The 24,632-nt window shown below is 38.6% G+C and overlaps 10 non-coding genes across 10 annotated transcripts; 5 read left to right on the top strand and 5 right to left on the bottom strand.

The window, feature by feature from the left end:
- Positions 1-468: 468 nt before the first annotated feature.
- Positions 469-550, bottom strand: TRNAS-UGA (transfer RNA serine (anticodon UGA)). The gene has a single exon. It is a non-coding gene; the product is annotated as a tRNA-Ser (tRNA).
- A 123-nt stretch (positions 551-673) lies between these two features.
- Positions 674-747, top strand: TRNAT-AGU (transfer RNA threonine (anticodon AGU)). Its single transcript has one exon. It is a non-coding gene; the product is annotated as a tRNA-Thr (tRNA).
- Positions 748-2,030: 1,283 nt separating this feature from the next.
- TRNAS-UGA (transfer RNA serine (anticodon UGA)) lies at positions 2,031-2,112 on the bottom strand. Its single transcript has one exon. It is a non-coding gene; the product is annotated as a tRNA-Ser (tRNA).
- Positions 2,113-2,235: 123 nt separating this feature from the next.
- Positions 2,236-2,309, top strand: TRNAT-AGU (transfer RNA threonine (anticodon AGU)). The gene has a single exon. It is a non-coding gene; the product is annotated as a tRNA-Thr (tRNA).
- Positions 2,310-3,588: 1,279 nt separating this feature from the next.
- On the bottom strand, positions 3,589-3,670 carry TRNAS-UGA (transfer RNA serine (anticodon UGA)). The gene has a single exon. It is a non-coding gene; the product is annotated as a tRNA-Ser (tRNA).
- Positions 3,671-4,702: 1,032 nt separating this feature from the next.
- On the top strand, positions 4,703-4,776 carry TRNAT-AGU (transfer RNA threonine (anticodon AGU)). Its single transcript has one exon. It is a non-coding gene; the product is annotated as a tRNA-Thr (tRNA).
- An 843-nt stretch (positions 4,777-5,619) lies between these two features.
- On the top strand, positions 5,620-5,693 carry TRNAT-AGU (transfer RNA threonine (anticodon AGU)). The gene has a single exon. It is a non-coding gene; the product is annotated as a tRNA-Thr (tRNA).
- A 4,403-nt stretch (positions 5,694-10,096) lies between these two features.
- Positions 10,097-10,178, bottom strand: TRNAS-UGA (transfer RNA serine (anticodon UGA)). Its single transcript has one exon. It is a non-coding gene; the product is annotated as a tRNA-Ser (tRNA).
- Positions 10,179-11,863: 1,685 nt separating this feature from the next.
- Positions 11,864-11,937, top strand: TRNAT-AGU (transfer RNA threonine (anticodon AGU)). Its single transcript has one exon. It is a non-coding gene; the product is annotated as a tRNA-Thr (tRNA).
- Positions 11,938-16,339: 4,402 nt separating this feature from the next.
- Positions 16,340-16,421, bottom strand: TRNAS-UGA (transfer RNA serine (anticodon UGA)). The gene has a single exon. It is a non-coding gene; the product is annotated as a tRNA-Ser (tRNA).
- Between the last annotated feature and the right edge of the window lie 8,211 nt (positions 16,422-24,632).

Raw genomic sequence — 24,632 nt, 5'->3', positions numbered from 1 at the left:
AGTATATATAAATAAATGCTCATAACTTTGCAAATAAATGTTTTTTTAAAAAAAACAACAAATCACACTGTAGTTATCAGCATCATAGCGCCTATTAGGCTAGTTAGGAAATTGGGAATTGATAAACTGGTGACAGAGTCCATTTAAGGGACTATATACAGGAGTATGTGACAGAAAATAGTATTATAATTGACAGCAAGCAGAGATTTACTAAGGACAGAAGTTGTCCAAGCAACCTGATTTGTTTTTATCAAGAGGAAAATAAAAGTCTGGACAAATGGGATGCTGTGGTTATAGTGATTTATACTCTAAATATTGCTCGCTTTTCAGAGTTGTAAGCCAGGGGCACAGCTGGAACCACTATTATTAATGTAATTAATCAGTGATAAAGAGGATGGAATTAAAATAACTCTTTCTATAGGTGACAAACTTTAATATGTTTCTGGAAGTTCTCTTCTTAAAATAGAACGTTGTGAACAGGACTTGAACCTGTGCAGGGAGACCCCATTGGATTTCAAATCCAACGCCTTAACCACTCGGCCATCACAACTTATGTACCCTGACTGTTAAGACTTCTGGCAACTACACCTAAGGGGCTAGCCTAAAATATGAGATCAGTCTTTTGCTCTAAACTGAGCTGTGTGGTAGGACACCGTGAGAAGAAAAGTGCTTTGGTGCTGTGGCTTAGTTGGTTAAAGCGCCTGTCTAGTAAACAGGAGATCCTGAGTTCAAATCTCAGCAGTGCCTTGCTATTTGTTGCTTTAGTTTATTCACTTGTTTATTATTTAAGTTTACATAACTAAAGTATATGATGAATCAAATTCTTTATAGGCAATTAAAAATCTATCGGGTTTTTCATTGGTGACAGTGACCCCATGAATGTCATTGAGTTTTCTATAAGTAGTAAGTTCAATACAAAGTAATTATAGACCAGTAAGCTTAACATCCATTGTGGGAAAAACTTTTGAAGAGCTCTTAAAGGGACTCTGTTACCAGTTTATCAGGTCCCTAACTCCTAACTAGTCTAATTGGTGCTTTGCTGCTGATAACTACAGGGTGATTTGTAGTAAAAAAAAATGTTTATTATTTGCAAAATTATGAGCATTTTCTAAATATGTAATTTAGCCTTTATTAGACATTTGGAAGGTAACAGCAGCAATTCTCCTGAGGTGGAGCTGACTCTCAGCATCTGATGCTGTCCTATCAGCATGAAGCTGCTTCACACACATTGTGAAACTCAAGCTACAGGGAAGGAGGATCAATTCAAACAGCCATATCTCGGGCTGTGGGCCACCTAAAAAAAGCAGATTTGGTGGCATTTGAAAGACTGGATTCTACTCTTTCATATGACACCAAAATCACAGTTCTAGCTGTGACAGAACCGAAGATATCACCTGTTGAAAACACAGTCGGGAATGGACGCAGTGTACTATATGATCACACTGTGTTGCTGGACAGGGAAGGGGGAGAAGTTGTATGCTGATTGGACAGCATCATACAGAAAACATTAGCTGCCCAGAGTAAAAAGGAGTCATCTCCTATTTGGCTATTAGAGCTACATTAGTATATATAAATAAATGCTCATAACTTTGCAAATAAATGTTTTTTTAAAAAAAACAACAAATCACACTGTAGTTATCAGAATCATAGCGCCTATTAGGCTAGTTAGGAAATTGGGAATTGATAAACTGGTGACAGAGTCCATTTAAGGGTCTATATACAGGAGTATGTGACAGAAAATAGTATTATAATTGACAGCAAGCAGAGATTTACTAAGGACAGAAGTTGTCCAACCAACCTGATTTGTTTTTATCAAGAGGAAAATAAAAGTCTGGACAAATGGGATGCTGTAGTTATAGTGATTTATATTCTAAATATTGCTCGCTTTTCAGAGTTGTAAGTCAGGGGCACAGCTGGAACCACTATTATTAATGTAATTAATCAGTGATAAAGAGGATGGAATTAAAATAACTCTTTCTATAGGTGACAAACTTTAATATGTTTCTGGAAGTTCTCTTCTTAAAATACAACGTTGTGAACAGGACTTGAACCTGTGCAGGGAGACCCCATTGGATTTCAAATCCAACGCCTTAACCACTCGGCCATCACAACTTATGTACCCTGACTGTTAAGACTTCTGGCAACTACACCTAAGGGGCTAGCCTAAAATATGAGATCAGTCTTTTGCTCTAAACTGAGCTGTGTGGTAGGACACCGTGAGAAGAAAAGTGCTTTGGTGCTGTGGCTTAGTTGGTTAAAGCGCCTGTCTAGTAAACAGGAGATCCTGAGTTCAAATCTCAGCAGTGCCTTGCTATTTGTTGCTTTAGTTTATTCACTTGTTTATTATTTAAGTTTACATAACTAAAGTATATGATGAATCAAATTCTTTATAGGCAATTAAAAATCTATCGGGTTTTTCATTGGTGACAGTGACCCCATGAATGTCATTGAGTTTTCTATAATAGTAAGTTCAATACAAAGTAATTATAGACCAGTAAGCTTAACATCCATTGTGGGAAAAACTTTTGAAGAGCTCTTAAAGGGACTCTGTTACCAGTTTATCAGGTCCCTAACTCCTAACTAGTCTAATTGGTGCTTTGCTGCTGATAACTACAGGGTGATTTGTAGTAAAAAAAATGTTTATTATTTGCAAAATTATGAGCATTTTCTAAATATGTAATTTAGCCTTTATTAGACATTTGGAAGGTAACAGCAGCAATTCTCCTGAGGTGGAGCTGACTCTCAGCATCTGATGCTGTCCTATCAGCATGAAGCTGCTTCACACACATTGTGAAACTCAAGCTACAGGGAAGGAGGATCAATTCAAACAGCCATATCTCGGGCTGTGGGCCACCTAAAAAGCAGATTTGGTGGCATTTGAAAGACTGGATTCTACTCTTTCATATGACACCAAAATCACAGTTCTAGCTGTGACAGAACCGAAGATATCACCTGTTGAAAACACAGTCGAGAATGGACGCAGTGTACTATATGATCACACTGTGTTGCTGGACAGGGAAGGGGGAGAAGTTGTATGCTGATTGGACAGCATCATACAGAAAACATTAGCTGCCCAGAGTAAAAAGGAGTCATCTCCTATTTGGCTATTAGAGCTACATTAGTATATATAAATAAATGCTCATAACTTTGCAAATAAATGTTTTTTTAAAAAAAACAACAAATCACACTGTAGTTATCAGCATCATAGCGCCTATTAGGCTAGTTAGGAAATTGGGAATTGATAAACTGGTGACAGAGTCCATTTAAGGGTCTATATACAGGAGTATGTGACAGAAAATAGTATTATAATTGACAGCAAGCAGAGATTTACTAAGGACAGAAGTTGTCCAACCAACCTGATTTGTTTTTATCAAGAGGAAAATAAAAGTCTGGACAAATGGGATGCTGTAGTTATAGTGATTTATATTCTAAATATTGCTCGCTTTTCAGAGTTGTAAGCCAGGGGCACAGCTGGAACCACTATTATTAATGTAATTAATCAGTGATAAAGAGGATGGAATTAAAATAACTCTTTCTATAGGTGACAAACTTTAATATGTTTCTGGAAGTTCTCTTCTTAAAATACAACGTTGTGAACAGGACTTGAACCTGTGCAGGGAGACCCCATTGGATTTCAAATCCAACGCCTTAACCACTCGGCCATCACAACTTATGTACCCTGACTGTTAAGACTTCTGGCAACTACACCTAAGGGGCTAGCCTAAAATATGAGATCAGTCTTTTGCTCTAAACTGAGCTGTGTGGTAGGACACCGTGAGAAGAAAAGTGCTTTGGTGCTGTGGTTAAAGCACCTGTCTAATAAACAGGAGATCCTGAGTTCAAATCTCAGCAGTGCCTTGCTATTTGTTGCTTTAGTTTATTCACTTGTTTATTATTTAAGTTTACATAACTAAAGTATATGATGAATCAAATTCTTTATAGGCAATTAAAAATCTATCGGGTTTTTCATTGGTGACAGAGACCCCATGAATGTCATTGAGTTTTCTATAAGTAGTAAGTTCAATACAAAGTAATTATAGACCAGTAAGCTTAACATCCATTGTGGGAAAAACTTTTGAAGAGCTCTTAAAGGGACTTTGTTACCAGTTTATCAGGTCCCTAACTCCTAACTAGTCTAATTGGTGCTTTGCTGCTGATAACTACAGGGTGATTTGTAGTAAAAAAAATGTTTATTATTTGCAAAATTATGAGCATTTTCTAAATATGTAATTTAGCCTTTATTAGACATCTGGGAGGTAACAGCAGCAATTCTCCTGAGGTGGAGCTGACTCTCAGTATCTGATGCTGTCCTATCAGCATGAAGTTGCTTCACACACATTGTGAAACTCAAGCTACAGGGAAGGAGGATCAATTCAAACAGCCATATCTCGGGCTGTGGGCCACCTAAAAAAGCAGATTTGGTGGCATTTGAAAGACTGGATTCTACTCTTTCATATGACACCAAAATCACAGTTCTAGCTGTGACAGAACCGAAGATATCACCTGTTGAAAACACAGTCGGGAATGGACGCAGTGTACTATATGATCACACTGTGTTGCTGGACTCGGCCATCACAACTTATGTACCCTGACTGTTAAGACTTCTGGCAACTACACCTAAGGGGCTAGCCTAAAATATGAGATCAGTCTTTTGCTCTAAACTGAGCTGTGTGGTAGGACACCGTGAGAAGAAAAGTGCTTTGGTGCTGTGGCTTAGTTGGTTAAAGCGCCTGTCTAGTAAACAGGAGATCCTGAGTTCAAATCTCAGCAGTGCCTTGCTATTTGTTGCTTTAGTTTATTCACTTGTTTATTATTTAAGTTTACATAACTAAAGTATATGATGAATCAAATTCTTTATAGGCAATTAAAAATCTATCGGGTTTTTCATTGGTGACAGAGACCCCATGAATGTCATTGAGTTTTCTATAATAGTAAGTTCAATACAAAGTAATTATAGACCAGTAAGCTTAACATCCATTGTGGGAAAAACTTTTGAAGAGCTCTTAAAGGGACTCTGTTACCAGTTTATCAGGTCCCTAACTCCTAACTAGTCTAATTGGTGCTTTGCTGCTGATAACTACAGGGTGATTTGTAGTAAAAAAAATGTTTATTATTTGCAAAATTATGAGCATTTTCTAAATATGTAATTTAGCCTTTATTAGACATTTGGAAGGTAACAGCAGCAATTCTCCTGAGGTGGAGCTGACTCTCAGCATCTGATGCTGTCCTATCAGCATGAAGCTGCTTCACACACATTGTGAAACTCAAGCTACAGGGAAGGAGGATCAATTCAAACAGCCATATCTCGGGCTGTGGGCCACCTAAAAAAGCAGATTTGGTGGCATTTGAAAGACTGGATTCTACTCTTTCATATGACACCAAAATCACAGTTCTAGCTGTGACAGAACCGAAGATATCACCTGTTGAAAACACAGTCGGGAATGGACGCAGTGTACTATATGATCACACTGTGTTGCTGGACTCGGCCATCACAACTTATGTACCCTGACTGTTAAGACTTCTGGCAACTACACCTAAGGGGCTAGCCTAAAATATGAGATCAGTCTTTTGCTCTAAACTGAGCTGTGTGGTAGGACACCGTGAGAAGAAAAGTGCTTTGGTGCTGTGGCTTAGTTGGTTAAAGCGCCTGTCTAGTAAACAGGAGATCCTGAGTTCAAATCTCAGCAGTGCCTTGCTATTTGTTGCTTTAGTTTATTCACTTGTTTATTATTTAAGTTTACATAACTAAAGTATATGATGAATCAAATTCTTTATAGGCAATTAAAAATCTATCGGGTTTTTCATTGGTGACAGAGACCCCATGAATGTCATTGAGTTTTCTATAATAGTAAGTTCAATACAAAGTAATTATAGACCAGTAAGCTTAACATCCATTGTGGGAAAAACTTTTGAAGAGCTCTTAAAGGGACTCTGTTACCAGTTTATCAGGTCCCTAACTCCTAACTAGTCTAATTGGTGCTTTGCTGCTGATAACTACAGGGTGATTTGTAGTAAAAAAAAATGTTTATTATTTGCAAAATTATGAGCATTTTCTAAATATGTAATTTAGCCTTTATTAAACATCTGGGAGGTAACAGCAGCAATTCTCCTGAGGTGGAGCTGACTCTCAGCATCTGATGCTGTCCTATCAGCATGAAGTTGCTTCACACACATTGTGAAACTCAAGCTACAGGGAAGGAGGATCAATTCAAACAGCCATATCTCGGGCTGTGGGCCACCTAAAAAAGCAGATTTGGTGGCATTTGAAAGACTGGATTCTACTCTTTCATATGACACCAAAATCACAGTTCTAGCTGTGACAGAACCGAAGATATCACCTGTTGAAAACACAGTCGAGAATGGACGCAGTGTACTATATGATCACACTGTGTTGCTTGACAGGGAAGGGGGAGAAGTTGTATGCTGATTGGACAGCATCATACAGAAAACATTAGCTGCCCAGAGTAAAAAGGAGTCATCTCCTATTTGGCTATTAGAGCTACATTAGTATATATAAATAAATGCTCATAACTTTGCAAATAAACGTTTTTTTTAAAAAAACAACAAATCACACTGTAGTTATCAGCATCATAGCGCCTATTAGGCTAGTTAGGAAATTGGGAATTGATAAACTGGTGACAGAGTCCATTTAAGGGTCTATATACAGGAGTATGTGACAGAAAATAGTATTATAATTGACAGCAAGCAGAGATTTACTAAGGACAGAAGTTGTCCAACCAACCTGATTTGTTTTTATCAAGAGGAAAATAAAAGTCTGGACAAATGGGATGCTGTAGTTATAGTGATTTATACTCTAAATATTGCTCGCTTTTCAGAGTTGTAAGCCAGGGGCACAGCTGGAACCACTATTATTAATGTAATTAATCAGTGATAAAGAGGATGGAATTAAAATAACTCTTTCTATAGGTGACAAACTTTAATATGTTTCTGGAAGTTCTCTTCTTAAAATAGAACGTTGTGAACAGGACTTGAACCTGTGCAGGGAGACCCCATTGGATTTCAAATCCAACGCCTTAACCACTCGCCCATCACAACTTATGTACCCTGACTGTTAAGACTTCTGGCAACTACACCTAAGGGGCTAGCCTAAAATATGAGATCAGTCTTTTGCTCTAAACTGAGCTGTGTGGTAGGACACCGTGAGAAGAAAAGTGCTTTGGTGCTGTGGCTTAGTTGGTTAAAGCGCCTGTCTAGTAAACAGGAGATCCTGAGTTCTAATCTCAGCAGTGCCTTGCTATTTGTTGCTTTAGTTTATTCACTTGTTTATTATTTAAGTTTACATAACTAAAGTATATGATGAATCAAATTCTTTATAGGCAATTAAAAATCTATCGGGTTTTTCATTGGTGACAGAGACCCCATGAATGTCATTGAGTTTTCTATAAGTAGTAAGTTCAATACAAAGTAATTATAGACCAGTAAGCTTAACATCCATTGTGGGAAAAACTTTTGAAGAGCTCTTAAAGGGACTCTGTTACCAGTTTATCAGGTCCCTAACTCCTAACTAGTCTAATTGGTGCTTTGCTGCTGATAACTACAGGGTGATTTGTAGTAAAAAAAAATGTTTATTATTTGCAAAATTATGAGCATTTTCTAAATATGTAATTTAGCCTTTATTAAACATCTGGGAGGTAACAGCAGCAATTCTCCTGAGGTGGAGCTGACTCTCAGCATCTGATGCTGTCCTATCAGCATGAAGTTGCTTCACACACATTGTGAAACTCAAGCTACAGGGAAGGAGGATCAATTCAAACAGCCATATCTCGGGCTGTGGGCCACCTAAAAAAGCAGATTTGGTGGCATTTGAAAGACTGGATTCTACTCTTTCATATGACACCAAAATCACAGTTCTAGCTGTGACAGAACCGAAGATATCACCTGTTGAAAACACAGTCGAGAATGGACGCAGTGTACTATATGATCACACTGTGTTGCTTGACAGGGAAGGGGGAGAAGTTGTATGCTGATTGGACAGCATCATACAGAAAACATTAGCTGCCCAGAGTAAAAAGGAGTCATCTCCTATTTGGCTATTAGAGCTACATTAGTATATATAAATAAATGCTCATAACTTTGCAAATAAACGTTTTTTTAAAAAAAACAACAAATCACACTGTAGTTATCAGCATCATAGCGCCTATTAGGCTAGTTAGGAAATTGGGAATTGATAAACTGGTGACAGAGTCCATTTAAGGGTCTATATACAGGAGTATGTGACAGAAAATAGTATTATAATTGACAGCAAGCAGAGATTTACTAAGGACAGAAGTTGTCCAACCAACCTGATTTGTTTTTATCAAGAGGAAAATAAAAGTCTGGACAAATGGGATGCTGTAGTTATAGTGATTTATACTCTAAATATTGCTCGCTTTTCAGAGTTGTAAGCCAGGGGCACAGCTGGAACCACTATTATTAATGTAATTAATCAGTGATAAAGAGGATGGAATTAAAATAACTCTTTCTATAGGTGACAAACTTTAATATGTTTCTGGAAGTTCTCTTCTTAAAATAGAACGTTGTGAACAGGACTTGAACCTGTGCAGGGAGACCCCATTGGATTTCAAATCCAACGCCTTAACCACTCGCCCATCACAACTTATGTACCCTGACTGTTAAGACTTCTGGCAACTACACCTAAGGGGCTAGCCTAAAATATGAGATCAGTCTTTTGCTCTAAACTGAGCTGTGTGGTAGGACACCGTGAGAAGAAAAGTGCTTTGGTGCTGTGGCTTAGTTGGTTAAAGCGCCTGTCTAGTAAACAGGAGATCCTGAGTTCTAATCTCAGCAGTGCCTTGCTATTTGTTGCTTTAGTTTATTCACTTGTTTATTATTTAAGTTTACATAACTAAAGTATATGATGAATCAAATTCTTTATAGGCAATTAAAAATCTATCGGGTTTTTCATTGGTGACAGAGACCCCATGAATGTCATTGAGTTTTCTATAAGTAGTAAGTTCAATACAAAGTAATTATAGACCAGTAAGCTTAACATCCATTGTGGGAAAAACTTTTGAAGAGCTCTTAAAGGGACTCTGTTACCAGTTTATCAGGTCCCTAACTCCTAACTAGTCTAATTGGTGCTTTGCTGCTGATAACTACAGGGTGATTTGTAGTAAAAAAAAATGTTTATTATTTGCAAAATTATGAGCATTTTCTAAATATGTAATTTAGCCTTTATTAAACATCTGGGAGGTAACAGCAGCAATTCTCCTGAGGTGGAGCTGACTCTCAGCATCTGATGCTGTCCTATCAGCATGAAGTTGCTTCACACACATTGTGAAACTCAAGCTACAGGGAAGGAGGATCAATTCAAACAGCCATATCTCGGGCTGTGGGCCACCTAAAAAAGCAGATTTGGTGGCATTTGAAAGACTGGATTCTACTCTTTCATATGACACCAAAATCACAGTTCTAGCTGTGACAGAACCGAAGATATCACCTGTTGAAAACACAGTCGGGAATGGACGCAGTGTACTATATGATCACACTGTGTTGCTGGACAGGGAAGGGGGAGAAGTTGTATGCTGATTGGACAGCATCATACAGAAAACATTAGCTGCCCAGAGTAAAAAGGAGTCATCTCCTATTTGGCTATTAGAGCTACATTAGTATATATAAATAAATGCTCATAACTTTGCAAATAAATGTTTTTTTAAAAAAAACAACAAATCACACTGTAGTTATCAGCATCATAGCGCCTATTAGGCTAGTTAGGAAATTGGGAATTGATAAACTGGTGACAGAGTCCATTTAAGGGTCTATATACAGGAGTATGTGACAGAAAATAGTATTATAATTGACAGCAAGCAGAGATTTACTAAGGACAGAAGTTGTCCAAGCAACCTGATTTGTTTTTATCAAGAGGAAAATAAAAGTCTGGACAAATGGGATGCTGTGGTTATAGTGATTTATACTCTAAATATTGCTCGCTTTTCAGAGTTGTAAGCCAGGGGCACAGCTGGAACCACTATTATTAATGTAATTAATCAGTGATAAAGAGGATGGAATTAAAATAACTCTTTCTATAGGTGACAAACTTTAATATGTTTCTGGAAGTTCTCTTCTTAAAATAGAACGTTGTGAACAGGACTTGAACCTGTGCAGGGAGACCCCATTGGATTTCAAATCCAACACCTTAACCACTCGGCCATCACAACTTATGTACCCTGACAGTTAAGACTTCTGGCAACTACACCTAAGGGGCTAGCCTAAAATATGAGATCAGTCTTTTGCTCTAAACTGAGCTGTGTGGTAGGACACCGTGAGAAGAAAAGTGCTTTGGTGCTGTGGGTTAGTTGGTTAAATCGCCTGTCTAGTAAACAGGAGATCCTGAGTTCAAATCTCAGCAGTGCCTTGCTATTTGTTGCTTTAGTTTATTCACTTGTTTATTATTTAAGTTTACATAACTAAAGTATATGATGAATCAAATTCTTTATAGGCAATTAAAAATCTATCGGGTTTTTCATTGGTGACAGTGACCCCATGAATGTCATTGAGTTTTCTATAAGTAGTAAGTTCAATACAAAGTAATTATAGACCAGTAAGCTTAACATCCATTGTGGGAAAAACTTTTGAAGAGCTCTTAAAGGGACTCTGTTACCAGTTTATCAGGTCCCTAACTCCTAACTAGTCTAATTGGTGCTTTGCTGCTGATAACTACAGGGTGATTTGTAGTAAAAAAAAATGTTTATTATTTGCAAAATTATGAGCATTTTCTAAATATGTAATTTAGCCTTTATTAGACATTTGGAAGGTAACAGCAGCAATTCTCCTGAGGTGGAGCTGACTCTCAGCATCTGATGCTGTCCTATCAGCATGAAGCTGCTTCACACACATTGTGAAACTCAAGCTACAGGGAAGGAGGATCAATTCAAACAGCCATATCTCGGGCTGTGGGCCACCTAAAAAAAGCAGATTTGGTGGCATTTGAAAGACTGGATTCTACTCTTTCATATGACACCAAAATCACAGTTCTAGCTGTGACAGAACCGAAGATATCACCTGTTGAAAACACAGTCGGGAATGGACGCAGTGTACTATATGATCACACTGTGTTGCTGGACAGGGAAGGGGGAGAAGTTATATGCTGATTGGACAGCATCATACAGAAAACATTAGCTGCCCAGAGTAAAAAGGAGTCATCTCCTATTTGGCTATTAGAGCTACATTAGTATATATAAATAAATGCTCATAACTTTGCAAATAAATGTTTTTTTAAAAAAAACAACAAATCACACTGTAGTTATCAGCATCATAGCGCCTATTAGGCTAGTTAGGAAATTGGGAATTGATAAACTGGTGACAGAGTCCATTTAAGGGTCTATATACAGGAGTATGTGACAGAAAATAGTATTATAATTGACAGCAAGCAGAGATTTACTAAGGACAGAAGTTGTCCAACCAACCTGATTTGTTTTTATCAAGAGGAAAATAAAAGTCTGGACAAATGGGATGCTGTAGTTATAGTGATTTATATTCTAAATATTGCTCGCTTTTCAGAGTTGTAAGCCAGGGGCACAGCTGGAACCACTATTATTAATGTAATTAATCAGTGATAAAGAGGATGGAATTAAAATAACTCTTTCTATAGGTGACAAACTTTAATATGTTTCTGGAAGTTCTCTTCTTAAAATACAACGTTGTGAACAGGACTTGAACCTGTGCAGGGAGACCCCATTGGATTTCAAATCCAACGACTTAACCACTCGGCCATCACAACTTATGTACCCTGACTCTTAAGACTTCTGGCAACTACACCTAAGGGGCTAGCCTAAAATATGAGATCAGTCTTTTGCTCTAAACTGAGCTGTGTGGTAGGACACCGTGAGAAGAAAAGTGCTTTGGTGCTGTGGCTTAGTTGGTTAAAGCGCCTGTCTAGTAAACAGGAGATCCTGAGTTCAAATCTCAGCAGTGCCTTGCTATTTGTTGCTTTAGTTTATTCACTTGTTTATTATTTAAGTTTACATAACTAAAGTATATGATGAATCAAATTCTTTATAGGCAATTAAAAATCTATCGGGTTTTTCATTGGTGACAGAGACCCCATGAATGTCATTGAGTTTTCTATAATAGTAAGTTCAATACAAAGTAATTATAGACCAGTAAGCTTAACATCCATTGTGGGAAAAACTTTTGAAGAGCTCTTAAAGGGACTCTGTTACCAGTTTATCAGGTCCCTAACTCCTAACTAGTCTAATTGGTGCTTTGCTGCTGATAACTACAGGGTGATTTGTAGTAAAAAAAATGTTTATTATTTGCAAAATTATGAGCATTTTCTAAATATGTAATTTAGCCTTTATTAGACATTTGGAAGGTAACAGCAGCAATTCTCCTGAGGTGGAGCTGACTCTCAGCATCTGATGCTGTCCTATCAGCATGAAGCTGCTTCACACACATTGTGAAACTCAAGCTACAGGGAAGGAGGATCAATTCAAACAGCCATATCTCGGGCTGTGGGCCACCTAAAAAAGCAGATTTGGTGGCATTTGAAAGACTGGATTCTACTCTTTCATATGACACCAAAATCACAGTTCTAGCTGTGACAGAACCGAAGATATCACCTGTTGAAAACACAGTCGAGAATGGACGCAGTGTACTATATGATCACACTGTGTTGCTGGACAGGGAAGGGGGAGAAGTTGTATGCTGATTGGACAGCATCATACAGAAAACATTAGCTGCCCAGAGTAAAAAGGAGTCATCTCCTATTTGGCTATTAGAGCTACATTAGTATATATAAATAAATGCTCATAACTTTGCAAATAAACGTTTTTTTTAAAAAAACAACAAATCACACTGTAGTTATCAGCATCATAGCGCCTATTAGGCTAGTTAGGAAATTGGGAATTGATAAACTGGTGACAGAGTCCATTTAAGGGTCTATATACAGGAGTATGTGACAGAAAATAGTATTATAATTGACAGCAAGCAGAGATTTACTAAGGACAGAAGTTGTCCAACCAACCTGATTTGTTTTTATCAAGAGGAAAATAAAAGTCTGGACAAATGGGATGCTGTAGTTATAGTGATTTATACTCTAAATATTGCTCGCTTTTCAGAGTTGTAAGCCAGGGGCACAGCTGGAACCACTATTATTAATGTAATTAATCAGTGATAAAGAGGATGGAATTAAAATAACTCTTTCTATAGGTGACAAACTTTAATATGTTTCTGGAAGTTCTCTTCTTAAAATAGAACGTTGTGAACAGGACTTGAACCTGTGCAGGGAGACCCCATTGGATTTCAAATCCAACGCCTTAACCACTCGCCCATCACAACTTATGTACCCTGACTGTTAAGACTTCTGGCAACTACACCTAAGGGGCTAGCCTAAAATATGAGATCAGTCTTTTGCTCTAAACTGAGCTGTGTGGTAGGACACCGTGAGAAGAAAAGTGCTTTGGTGCTGTGGCTTAGTTGGTTAAAGCGCCTGTCTAGTAAACAGGAGATCCTGAGTTCTAATCTCAGCAGTGCCTTGCTATTTGTTGCTTTAGTTTATTCACTTGTTTATTATTTAAGTTTACATAACTAAAGTATATGATGAATCAAATTCTTTATAGGCAATTAAAAATCTATCGGGTTTTTCATTGGTGACAGAGACCCCATGAATGTCATTGAGTTTTCTATAAGTAGTAAGTTCAATACAAAGTAATTATAGACCAGTAAGCTTAACATCCATTGTGGGAAAAACTTTTGAAGAGCTCTTAAAGGGACTCTGTTACCAGTTTATCAGGTCCCTAACTCCTAACTAGTCTAATTGGTGCTTTGCTGCTGATAACTACAGGGTGATTTGTAGTAAAAAAAAATGTTTATTATTTGCAAAATTATGAGCATTTTCTAAATATGTAATTTAGCCTTTATTAAACATCTGGGAGGTAACAGCAGCAATTCTCCTGAGGTGGAGCTGACTCTCAGCATCTGATGCTGTCCTATCAGCATGAAGTTGCTTCACACACATTGTGAAACTCAAGCTACAGGGAAGGAGGATCAATTCAAACAGCCATATCTCGGGCTGTGGGCCACCTAAAAAAGCAGATTTGGTGGCATTTGAAAGACTGGATTCTACTCTTTCATATGACACCAAAATCACAGTTCTAGCTGTGACAGAACCGAAGATATCACCTGTTGAAAACACAGTCGAGAATGGACGCAGTGTACTATATGATCACACTGTGTTGCTGGACAGGGAAGGGGGAGAAGTTGTATGCTGATTGGACAGCATCATACAGAAAACATTAGCTGCCCAGAGTAAAAAGGAGTCATCTCCTATTTGGCTATTAGAGCTACATTAGTATATATAAATAAATGCTCATAACTTTGCAAATAAACGTTTTTTTTAAAAAAACAACAAATCACACTGTAGTTATCAGCATCATAGCGCCTATTAGGCTAGTTAGGAAATTGGGAATTGATAAACTGGTGACAGAGTCCATTTAAGGGACTATATACAGGAGTATGTGACAGAAAATAGTATTATAATTGACAGCAAGCAGAGATTTACTAAGGACAGAAGTTGTCCAACCAACCTGATTTGTTTTTATCAAGAGGAAAATAAAAGTCTGGACAAATGGGATGCTGTAGTTATAGTGATTTATACTCTAAATATTGCTCGCTTTTCAGAGTTGTAAGCCAGGGGCACAGCTGGAACCACTATTATTAATGTAATTAATCAGTGATAAAGAGGATGGAATTAAAATAACTCTTTCTATAGGTGACAAACTTTAATATGTTTCTGGAAGTTCTCTTCTTAAAATAGAACGTTGTGAACAGGACTTGAACCTGTGCAGGGAGACCCCATTGGATTTCAAATCCAACGCCTTAACCACTCGCCCATCACAACTTATGTACCCTGACTGTTAAGACTTCTGGCAACTACACCTAAGGGGCTAGCCTAAAATATGAGATCAGTCTTTTGCTCTAAACTGAGCTGTGTGGTAGGACACCGTGAGAAGAAAAGTGCTTTGGTGCTGTGGCTTAGTTGGTTAAAGCGCCTGTCTAGTAAACAGGAGATCCTGAGTTCTAATCTCAGCAGTGCCTTGCTATTTGTTGCTTTAGTTTATTCACTTGTTTATTATTTAAGTTTACATAACTAAAGTATATGATGAATCAAATTCTTTATAGGCAATTAAAAATCTATCGGGTTTTTCATTGGTGACAGAGACCCCATGAATGTCATTGAGTTTTCTATAAGTAGTAAGTTCAATACAAAGTAATTATAGACCAGTAAGCTTAACATCCATTGTGGGAAAAACTTTTGAAGAGCTCTTAAAGGGACTCTGTTACCAGTTTATCAGGTCCCTAACTCCTAACTAGTCTAATTGGTGCTTTGCTGCTGATAACTACAGGGTGATTTGTAGTAAAAAAAAATGTTTATTATTTGCAAAATTATGAGCATTTTCTAAATATGTAATTTAGCCTTTATTAAACATCTGGGAGGTAACAGCAGCAATTCTCCTGAGGTGGAGCTGACTCTCAGCATCTGATGCTGTCCTATCAGCATGAAGTTGCTTCACACACATTGTGAAACTCAAGCTACAGGGAAGGAGGATCAATTCAAACAGCCATATCTCGGGCTGTGGGCCACCTAAAAAAGCAGATTTGGTGGCATTTGAAAGACTGGATTCTACTCTTTCATATGACACCAAAATCACAGTTCTAGCTGTGACAGAACCGAAGATATCACCTGTTGAAAACACAGTCGGGAATGGACGCAGTGTACTATATGATCACACTGTGTTGCTGGACAGGGAAGGGGGAGAAGTTGTATGCTGATTGGACAGCATCATACAGAAAACATTAGCTGCCCAGAGTAAAAAGGAGTCATCTCCTATTTGGCTATTAGAGCTACATTAGTATATATAAATAAATGCTCATAACTTTGCAAATAAATGTTTTTTTTAAAAAAACAACAAATCACACTGTAGTTATCAGCATCATAGCGCCTATTAGGCTAGTTAGGAAATTGGGAATTGATAAACTGGTGACAGAGTCCATTTAAGGGTCTATATACAGGAGTATGTGACAGAAAATAGTATTATAATTGACAGCAAGCAGAGATTTACTAAGGACAGAAGTTGTCCAAGCAACCTGATTTGTTTTTATCAAGAGGAAAATAAAAGTCTGGACAAATGGGATGCTGTGGTTATAGTGATTTATACTCTAAATATTGCTCGCTTTTCAGAGTTGTAAGCCAGGGGCACAGCTGGAACCACTATTATTAATGTAATTAATCAGTGATAAAGAGGATGGAATTAAAATAACTCTTTCTATAGGTGACAAACTTTAATATGTTTCTGGAAGTTCTCTTCTTAAAATAGAACGTTGTGAACAGGACTTGAACCTGTGCAGGGAGACCCCATTGGATTTCAAATCCAACACCTTAACCACTCGGCCATCACAACTTATGTACCCTGACAGTTAAGACTTCTGGCAACTACACCTAAGGGGCTAGCCTAAAATATGAGATCAGTCTTTTGCTCTAAACTGAGCTGTGTGGTAGGACACCGTGAGAAGAAAAGTGCTTTGGTGCTGTGGGTTAGTTGGTTAAATCGCCTGTCTAGTAAACAGGAGATCCTGAGTTCAAATCTCAGCAGTGCCTTGCTATTTGTTGCTTTAGTTTATTCACTTGTTTATTATTTAAGTTTACATAACTAAAGTATATGATGAATCAAATTCTTTATAGGCAATTAAAAATCTATCGGGTTTTTCATTGGTGACAGAGACCCCATGAATGTCATTGAGTTTTCTATAAGTAGTAAGTTCAATACAAAGTAATTATAGACCAGTAAGCTTAACATCCATTGTGGGAAAAACTTTTGAAGAGCTCTTAAAGGGACTCTGTTACCAGTTTATCAGGTCCCTAACTCCTAACTAGTCTAATTGGTGCTTTGCTGCTGATAACTACAGGGTGATTTGTAGTAAAAAAAATGTTTATTATTTGCAAAATTATGAGCATTTTCTAAATATGTAATTTAGCCTTTATTAGACATCTGGGAGGTAACAGCAGCAATTCTCCTGAGGTGGAGCTGACTCTCAGCATCTGATGCTGTCCTATCAGCATGAAGTTGCTTCACACACATTGTGAAACTCAAGCTACAGGGAAGGAGGATCAATTCAAACAGCCATATCTCGGGCTGTGGGCCACCTAAAAAAGCAATTAAAAATCTATCGGGTTTTTCATTGGTGACAGAGACCCCATGAATGTCATTGAGTTTTCTATAAGTAGTAAGTTCAATACAAAGTAATTATAGACCAGTAAGCTTAACCCCTTCCCGACATTTGACGTACATGTACGTCATGGAAAGTACTGACTTCCCGCATCTTGCCGTACATGTACGTCAAACGTTTGGCACCGGCTCAGAAGCTGAGCCGGTCCCATCATCACCGGATCTCAGCTGTATCTTACAGCTGACATCCGACTGTAACGGCGGGGACCGAAATTAGCTTCGATCCCCGCCATTAACCCCTTAAGTGCAGCGCTCAAACGCGATCGCTGCACTTAAGGTGTTTGCAGCTCATCGGAACCCCAGTAATGAAATTGCCGGGGTTCCGGTGGCTGCAATGGCAACCGGAGGCCTAATACTGGCCTCCCGGTCTGCCTAGCACCGAAGCCGGTCAAGATCCGCCCGGCGGCGGAGCCTGATCGGCTTCCGTAGCTGCCGGCAAGATGGCGCCGGGTCAGGAGCTGATCCGGCGTCATCAGCGGTGGAAGTCAGCTGTACTGTACAGCTGACATCCACCTGTAACGGCAGGAACCGGAGCTAGCTCCGATCCCTGCCATTAACCCCTTCGATGCAGCAATCGAAAGCGATTGCTGCATCGTAGCGGTTACAAGCAGATCGCCAGCCCTGACAGGCAATCGGGACTGGCGACTGCTGTTATGGCAACAGGAGACACAATGGTCTCCTGCTCTGCCATTACGGAAGCCGATTTAGGCCCCGCCGGGAGGCGAAGCCTAATCGGCTTGCTGTCAGTGAATGACTGACAGATCTAATACATTGCACTACATAGGTAGTGCAATGTATTAGAAAAAAAAAAATCTGACCGTTGGACCTTCAAGTCCCCTAGTGGGACTTGAGAAAAAGTGTAAAAAAAGTATAAAAAAGTGTAAAAAAAAGTGCAAAAAATAAAAGTTTGAAAACAATAAAAGTTTCAAGTAATCAAATAACACACAATCCCCCTTTTACTCTTATCAAGTCCTTTATTATTGAAAAATAATAATAAACCATATGTATTTGGTATCGCCACGACCGTAACGACCGGAGGTATCAAAATATTATATTATTTATTGCACGCGGTGAACAGCGTAAAAAAAACCCGTAAAAAACGTTACCAGAGTTTCTGTTTTTTAGTCACTTTGCCCTACAAATATTACAATAAAAAGTGATCAAAAAGTCGCATGTATCCAAAAATGGTACCTATAAAAACTATAGCTCGTCCCGCAAAAAACAAGCCCTCATACAACTCCGTCGACAAAAAAATTAAAACGTTATGGTTCTCACAACTTGGCGACAGAAAAAATACATTCTTTTTACAAAAGTAATTTTATTGTGCAAAAAGTTGTAAAACATAAAAAAGTTCTATAAATGAGGTATCGCCGGAATCGTACTGACCCGCAGAATAAAGGTAACATGTAGTTTATAATGCGTGGTGAACTCTGTATAAAAAAAAACCAAAAAAAGCTGTGCCAGAATTGCGTTTTTTGGTTTACCTGGCATCCCAAAAAATAGGATAAAAGGTGATCAAAAAGTCACATGTACCCCAAAATGGTACCAATAATAACTACAGCTCGTCCCGCAACAAACCAGCCCTCATACCGCTACGTCTATGAACAATAAAATTAGTTATGGCTCCAATAAGTCAGGAAATAAAAAAATATGCAGTTGTGCCCGAGGAGAACATTTCTTCTGTTTCAAGAGGCGATTTATCAAGGACCTGAAATTAGGGAACCAGGAAGGGAGGGCCCAATCATATCCGATGGAAGCGACGGTGCCCGTATTATACCAGGATAATACTTTCCCAGCAAAATTCCCCAAACTACAAAGGCGCGGAGTGTGGACCAAAAGGGGGATAAGAAATGACACCATTTATCAGTGCGACACCGGCCTGTGCAGAAAGGATTGCTTCACAGCGTAACACACATCTATGGATTATTTTTATTTTTTTATACCACCTGACTATGCCCCTTATATACTCCGCCCCGCTTACATGTACCCCCACATTATAAAACACCAGCAATACTCAAACAAATATAGTACCAAGCAAAATCCGCTCTCCAAAAGCCAAATGGTGCTCCCTCGGCCCTGAACCCTACAGCGTGCCCAAACAGCAGTTTCCTTCAACATATATGGCACCGTCATACCCGTGAGAACCCTTTTAACAATTTTTGTGGTGTGTGTCTCCAGCGTCATAAGCTGGGCTTGACATATTTGCCACTGAATGGCATATCTAGGGAAAAATATAAATTTTTAATTTGCACCATCCGCAGCGCATTCATTTATGGAAAAGACCTGTGGGGTGAAAATGCTCACTACACCCCTTAATAAATGCCTTGAGGGGTGCAGTTCCATAATGGGGTCACTTATCAGGGGTTTCTTTTTATTATTTCACATCTGAGCCTCTGCAGTTGTGAACCAATACTTTGTAAATCGCCAAATTAGGCCTCCACTCCGCATGGTACTCTTCACTTCTGAGCCCTGTCATATGTCCAGACAAAAGATTAGGGCCACATGTAGGGTGTTTCTAAAACCGGGAAACACCGCATAATAATTAGAGAGCTGTCTTGTTATGGTGGCACAAGCCGGGCACCACATATTGGCATATCTATGGAAAAAAATCCCATTTTCACTCTGCAACATTGAGCGCACACTAATTTCTACAAAACACCTGCAGGGTTAAAATGCTTACTACACCCCTTGGTAAATGCATTGAGGGGTGTAGTTTACAAAATGGGGTCACTTCTGGGGGGTTTCCACTGTTTTGGGCCCACAGGTGCCCAGAAACCAATCCAGCAACATCTGCACTCCAAATGGCGGTCCTTCCCTTCTGAGCCCTGCCGTTTGCCCAAACAGCAGTTTATGACCACATATGGGGTATTGCCGTACTCGGGAGAAAAAGCTTTACAAATGTTGGGTTCTTTTTTTCCTTTATTTGTTGAGAAAATGAAAAAAATTGCGCTAAAGCTACGTCTTATTGAAGAAAAAGGACTGTTTTTATTTTCACTGCCTAATTCTAATAAATTCTATGAAACATCTGTGGGGTCAAAATGCTCACTACACCCCTAGATGCATTCTTCAAGAGGTGTAGTTTCCTAAATGGAGTCCCTTTTTGGGCGTTTTCATTGTTTTGTCCCCTCAGGGGCTTTGCAAATGTGACCTGGCCTCCGCAAATCATTCCTGCTAAATGTGATCTCAAAAAGTCAAATAGTGCTCTTTCCCTTCTAAGCCCTGCCGTGTGTCCAAACAGCCGTTTATTACCACATGTGGGGTATTGTTTTACTCGGGAGAAATTTCTTTACAAATTTTGTGGTGCTTTTTCTCCTTTAGTCCTTCTGGAAATGAGAAAAAATTAGCTAAACCTACATTTTCTTTGAAAAAATGTAGATTATTATTTTCAGGGCCTACTTCCAATAATTTCTGCAAAAAAACTGTGGTGTCAAATCGCTCACTATACCCTTAGATAATTTCCTCAATGGGTGTTGTTTCCAAAATGGGGTCACTTGTGGGGGGTTTCCACTGTTTTGTCCCCTCAGGGGCTTTGTAAATGTAACATGGCCTCCGCAAACCATTCCTGCTAAATTTGAGTTCCAAAAGCCAAATGGCGCTCTTTCCCTTCTCAGCCTCGCCGTGTGTCCAAACAGCCGTTTATTACCACATGTGGGGTACTGTTTTACTCGGGAGAAATTTCTTTACAAATTTTATGGTGATTTTTCTCCTTTAGTCCTTGTGGAAATGAAAAAAAATTAGCTAAACCTACATTTTATTTGAAAAAATGTAGATTTTCATTTTCACAGCCTACTTGCAAAAATTTCTGCAAAAAACCTGTGGGGTCAAAATGCTCACTATACCCCTAGATAATTTCCTCAAGGGGTATAGTTTCCAAAATGGGGTCACTTGTTTGGGGTTTTCACTGTTTTGTCCCCTCAGGGGCTTTGTAAATGTGACATGGCCTCCGCAAACCATTCCTGCTAAATGTGAACTCCAAAAGCCAAATGGCGCTCTTTCCCTTCTCAGCCACGCCGTGTCTCCAAACAACCGTTTATTACCACATGTGAGGTATTGTTTTACTCGGGAGAAATTGCTTTACAAATTTTGCGGTGCTTTTTCTCCTTTAGTCCTTGTGGAAATGAGAAAAAAAATCGCTAAACCTACATTTTCTTTGAAGAAATGTTGATTTTAATTTTCACGGCCTACTTCCAATAATTTCTGTAAAAAACCTGTGCGGTGAAAATGCTCACTACACCCCTAGATAATTTCCTTGAGGTGTCTAGTTTCCCAGATGGGGTCACTTTTGGGGGATTTTGACTGTTTTGGCACCGCAAGAGCCCTTCAAACCTGACATGGTGCCTAAAATATATTCTAACAAAAATAAGGCCCCAAAATCCACTAGGTGCTCCTTTGCTTCTGAGGCCGGTGTTTCAGTCCAGTAGCACGCTACGGCCACATGTGGGATATTTCCTAAAACTGCAAAAACTGGGCAACAAATATTGAGTTGCATTTCTCTGGTAAAACCTTCTGTGTTATAAAAAAAATTGTATTAAAAATGTATTTCTGCAGAAAAATATGAAATTTGTAAATTTCACCTCTACTTTGCTTTAATTCCTGTGAAATGTTTAAAGGGTTAAGACATTTTCTAAATGCTGTTTTGAATACTTTGAGGGGTGAAGTTTTTAAAATGGGGTGACTTTTTTGGGGTTTCTAATATATAAGGCCCTCAAAACCACTTCACAACTGAACTGGCCCCTGTAAAAATAGCCTTTTGAAATTTTCTTGAAAATGTGAGAAATTGCTGCTAAAGTTCTAAGCCTTGTGAGGTCATAGAAAAATAAAAGGATGTTCAAAAAACGATGCCAATCTAAAGTAGACATATGGGGGATGTTAATTAGCAACAATTTTGTGTATTATAACTGCCTGTCTTACAAGCAGATACATTTAAATTGAGAAAAATGCTAATTTTTGCAATTTTTCGCTAAATTTTGGTGTTTTTCACAATTAAATACTGAACATATCGAGCAAATTTTGCCAGTAACATAAAGTCCAATGTGTCACGAGAAAACAATCTCAGAATCGCTTGGATAGGTGAAAGCATTCCGGAGTTATTACCACATAAAGTGACACATGTCAGATTTGAAAAATGAGGCTCTGTCAGGAAGGTCAAAAGTGGCTAAAGAGGGAAGGGGTTAACATCCATTGTGGGAAAAACTTTTGAAGAGCTCTTAAAGGGACTCTGTTACCAGTTTATCAGGTCCCTAACTCCTAACTAGTCTAATTGGTGCTTTGCTGCTGATAACTACAGGGTGATTTGTAGTAAAAAAAATGTTTATTATTTGCAAAATTATGAGCATTTTCTAAATATGTAATTTAGCCTTTATTAGACATCTGGGAGGTAACAGCAGCAATTCTCCTGAGGTGGAGCTGACTCTCAGCATCTGATGCTGTCCTATCAGCATGAAGCTGCTTCACACACATTGTGAAACTCAAGCTACAGTGAAGGAGGATCAATTCAAACAGCCATATCTCCGGCTGTGGGCCACCTAAAAAAGCAGATTTGGTGGCAGTTGAAAGACTGGATTCTACTCTTTCCTATCACACCAAAATCACAGTTCTAGCTGTGACAGAACCGAAGATATCACCTGTTGAAAACACAGTCGGGAATGGACGCAGTGTACTATATGATCACACTGTGTTGCTGGACAGGGAAGGGGGAGAAGTTGTATGCTGATTGGACAGCGTCATACAGAAAACATTAGCTGCCCAGAGTAAAAAGGAGTCATCTCCTATTTGGCTATTAGAGCTACATTAGTATATATAAATAAATGCTCATAACTTTGCAAATAAACGTTTTTAAAAAAAAACCAACAAATCACACTGTAGTTATCAGCATCATAGCGCCTATTAGGCTAGTTAGGAAATTGGGAATTGATAAACTGGTGACAGAGTCCATTTAAGGGTCTATATACAGGAGTATGTGACAGAAAATAGTATTATAATTGACAGCAAGCAGAGATTTACTAAGGACAGAAGTTGTCCAAGCAACCTGATTTGTTTTTATCAAGAGGAAAATAAAAGTCTGGACAAATGGGATGCTGTGGTTATAGTGATTTATACTCTAAATATTGCTCGCTTTTCAGAGTTGTAAGCCAGGGGCACAGCTGGAACCACTATTATTAATGTAATTAATCAGTGATAAAGAGGATGGAATTAAAATAACTCTTTCTATAGGTGACAAACTTTAATATGTTTCTGGAAGTTCTCTTCTTAAAATAGAACGTTGTGAACAGGACTTGAACCTGTGCAGGGAGACCCCATTGGACTTCAAATCCAACACCTTAACCACTCGGCCATCACAACTTATGTACCCTGACAGTTAAGACTTCTGGCAACTACACCTAAGGGGCTAGCCTAAAATATGAGATCAGTCTTTTGCTCTAAACTGAGCTGTGTGGTAGGACACCGTGAGAAGAAAAGTGCTTTGGTGCTGTGGCTTAGTTGGTTAAATCGCCTGTCTAGTAAACAGGAGATCCTGAGTTCAAATCTCAGCAGTGCCTTGCTATTTGTTGCTTTAGTTTATTCACTTGTTTATTATTTAAGTTTACATAACTAAAGTATATGATGAATCAAATTCTTTATAGGCAATTAAAAATCTATCGGGTTTTTCAATGGTGACAGAGACCCCATGAATGTCATTGAGTTTTCTATAAGTAGTAAGTTCAATACAAAGTAATTATAGACCAGTAAGCTTAACATCCATTGTGGGAAAAACTTTTGAAGAGCTCTTAAAGGGACTCTGTTACCAGTTTATCAGGTCCCTAACTCCTAACTAGTCTAATTGATGCTTTGCTGCTGATAACTACAGGGTGATTTGTAGTAAAAAAAATGTTTATTATTTGCAAAATTATGAGCATTTTCTAAATATGTAATTTAGCCTTTATTAGACATCTGGGAGGTAACAGCAGCAATTCTCCTGAGGTGGAGCTGACTCTCAGCATCTGATGCTGTCCTATCAGCATGAAGTTGCTTCACACACATTGTGAAACTCAAGCTACAGGGAAGGAGGATCAATTCAAACAGCCATATATCGGGCTGTGGGCCACCTAAAAAAGCAGATTTGGTGGCATTTGAAAGACTGGATTCTACTCTTTCATATGACACCAAAATCACAGTTCTAGCTGTGACAGAACCGACGATATCACCTGTTGAAAACACAGTCGGGAATGGACGCAGTGTACTATATGATCACACTGTGTTGCTGGACAGGGAAGGGGGAGAAGTTGTATGCTGATTGGACAGCGTCATACAGAAAACATTAGCTGCCCAGAGTAAAAAGGAGTCATCTCCTATTTGGCTATTAGAGCTACATTAGTATATATAAATAAATGCTCATAACTTTGCAAA

This window comes from Rhinoderma darwinii (assembly GCF_050947455.1).
Source record: "Rhinoderma darwinii isolate aRhiDar2 chromosome 3 unlocalized genomic scaffold, aRhiDar2.hap1 SUPER_3_unloc_14, whole genome shotgun sequence".
NCBI lineage: Eukaryota > Metazoa > Chordata > Amphibia > Anura > Rhinodermatidae > Rhinoderma > Rhinoderma darwinii.
The sequence above is the reverse complement of the archived record's forward strand: the minus strand, read 5'-3'. Positions and strand labels throughout refer to the sequence as shown.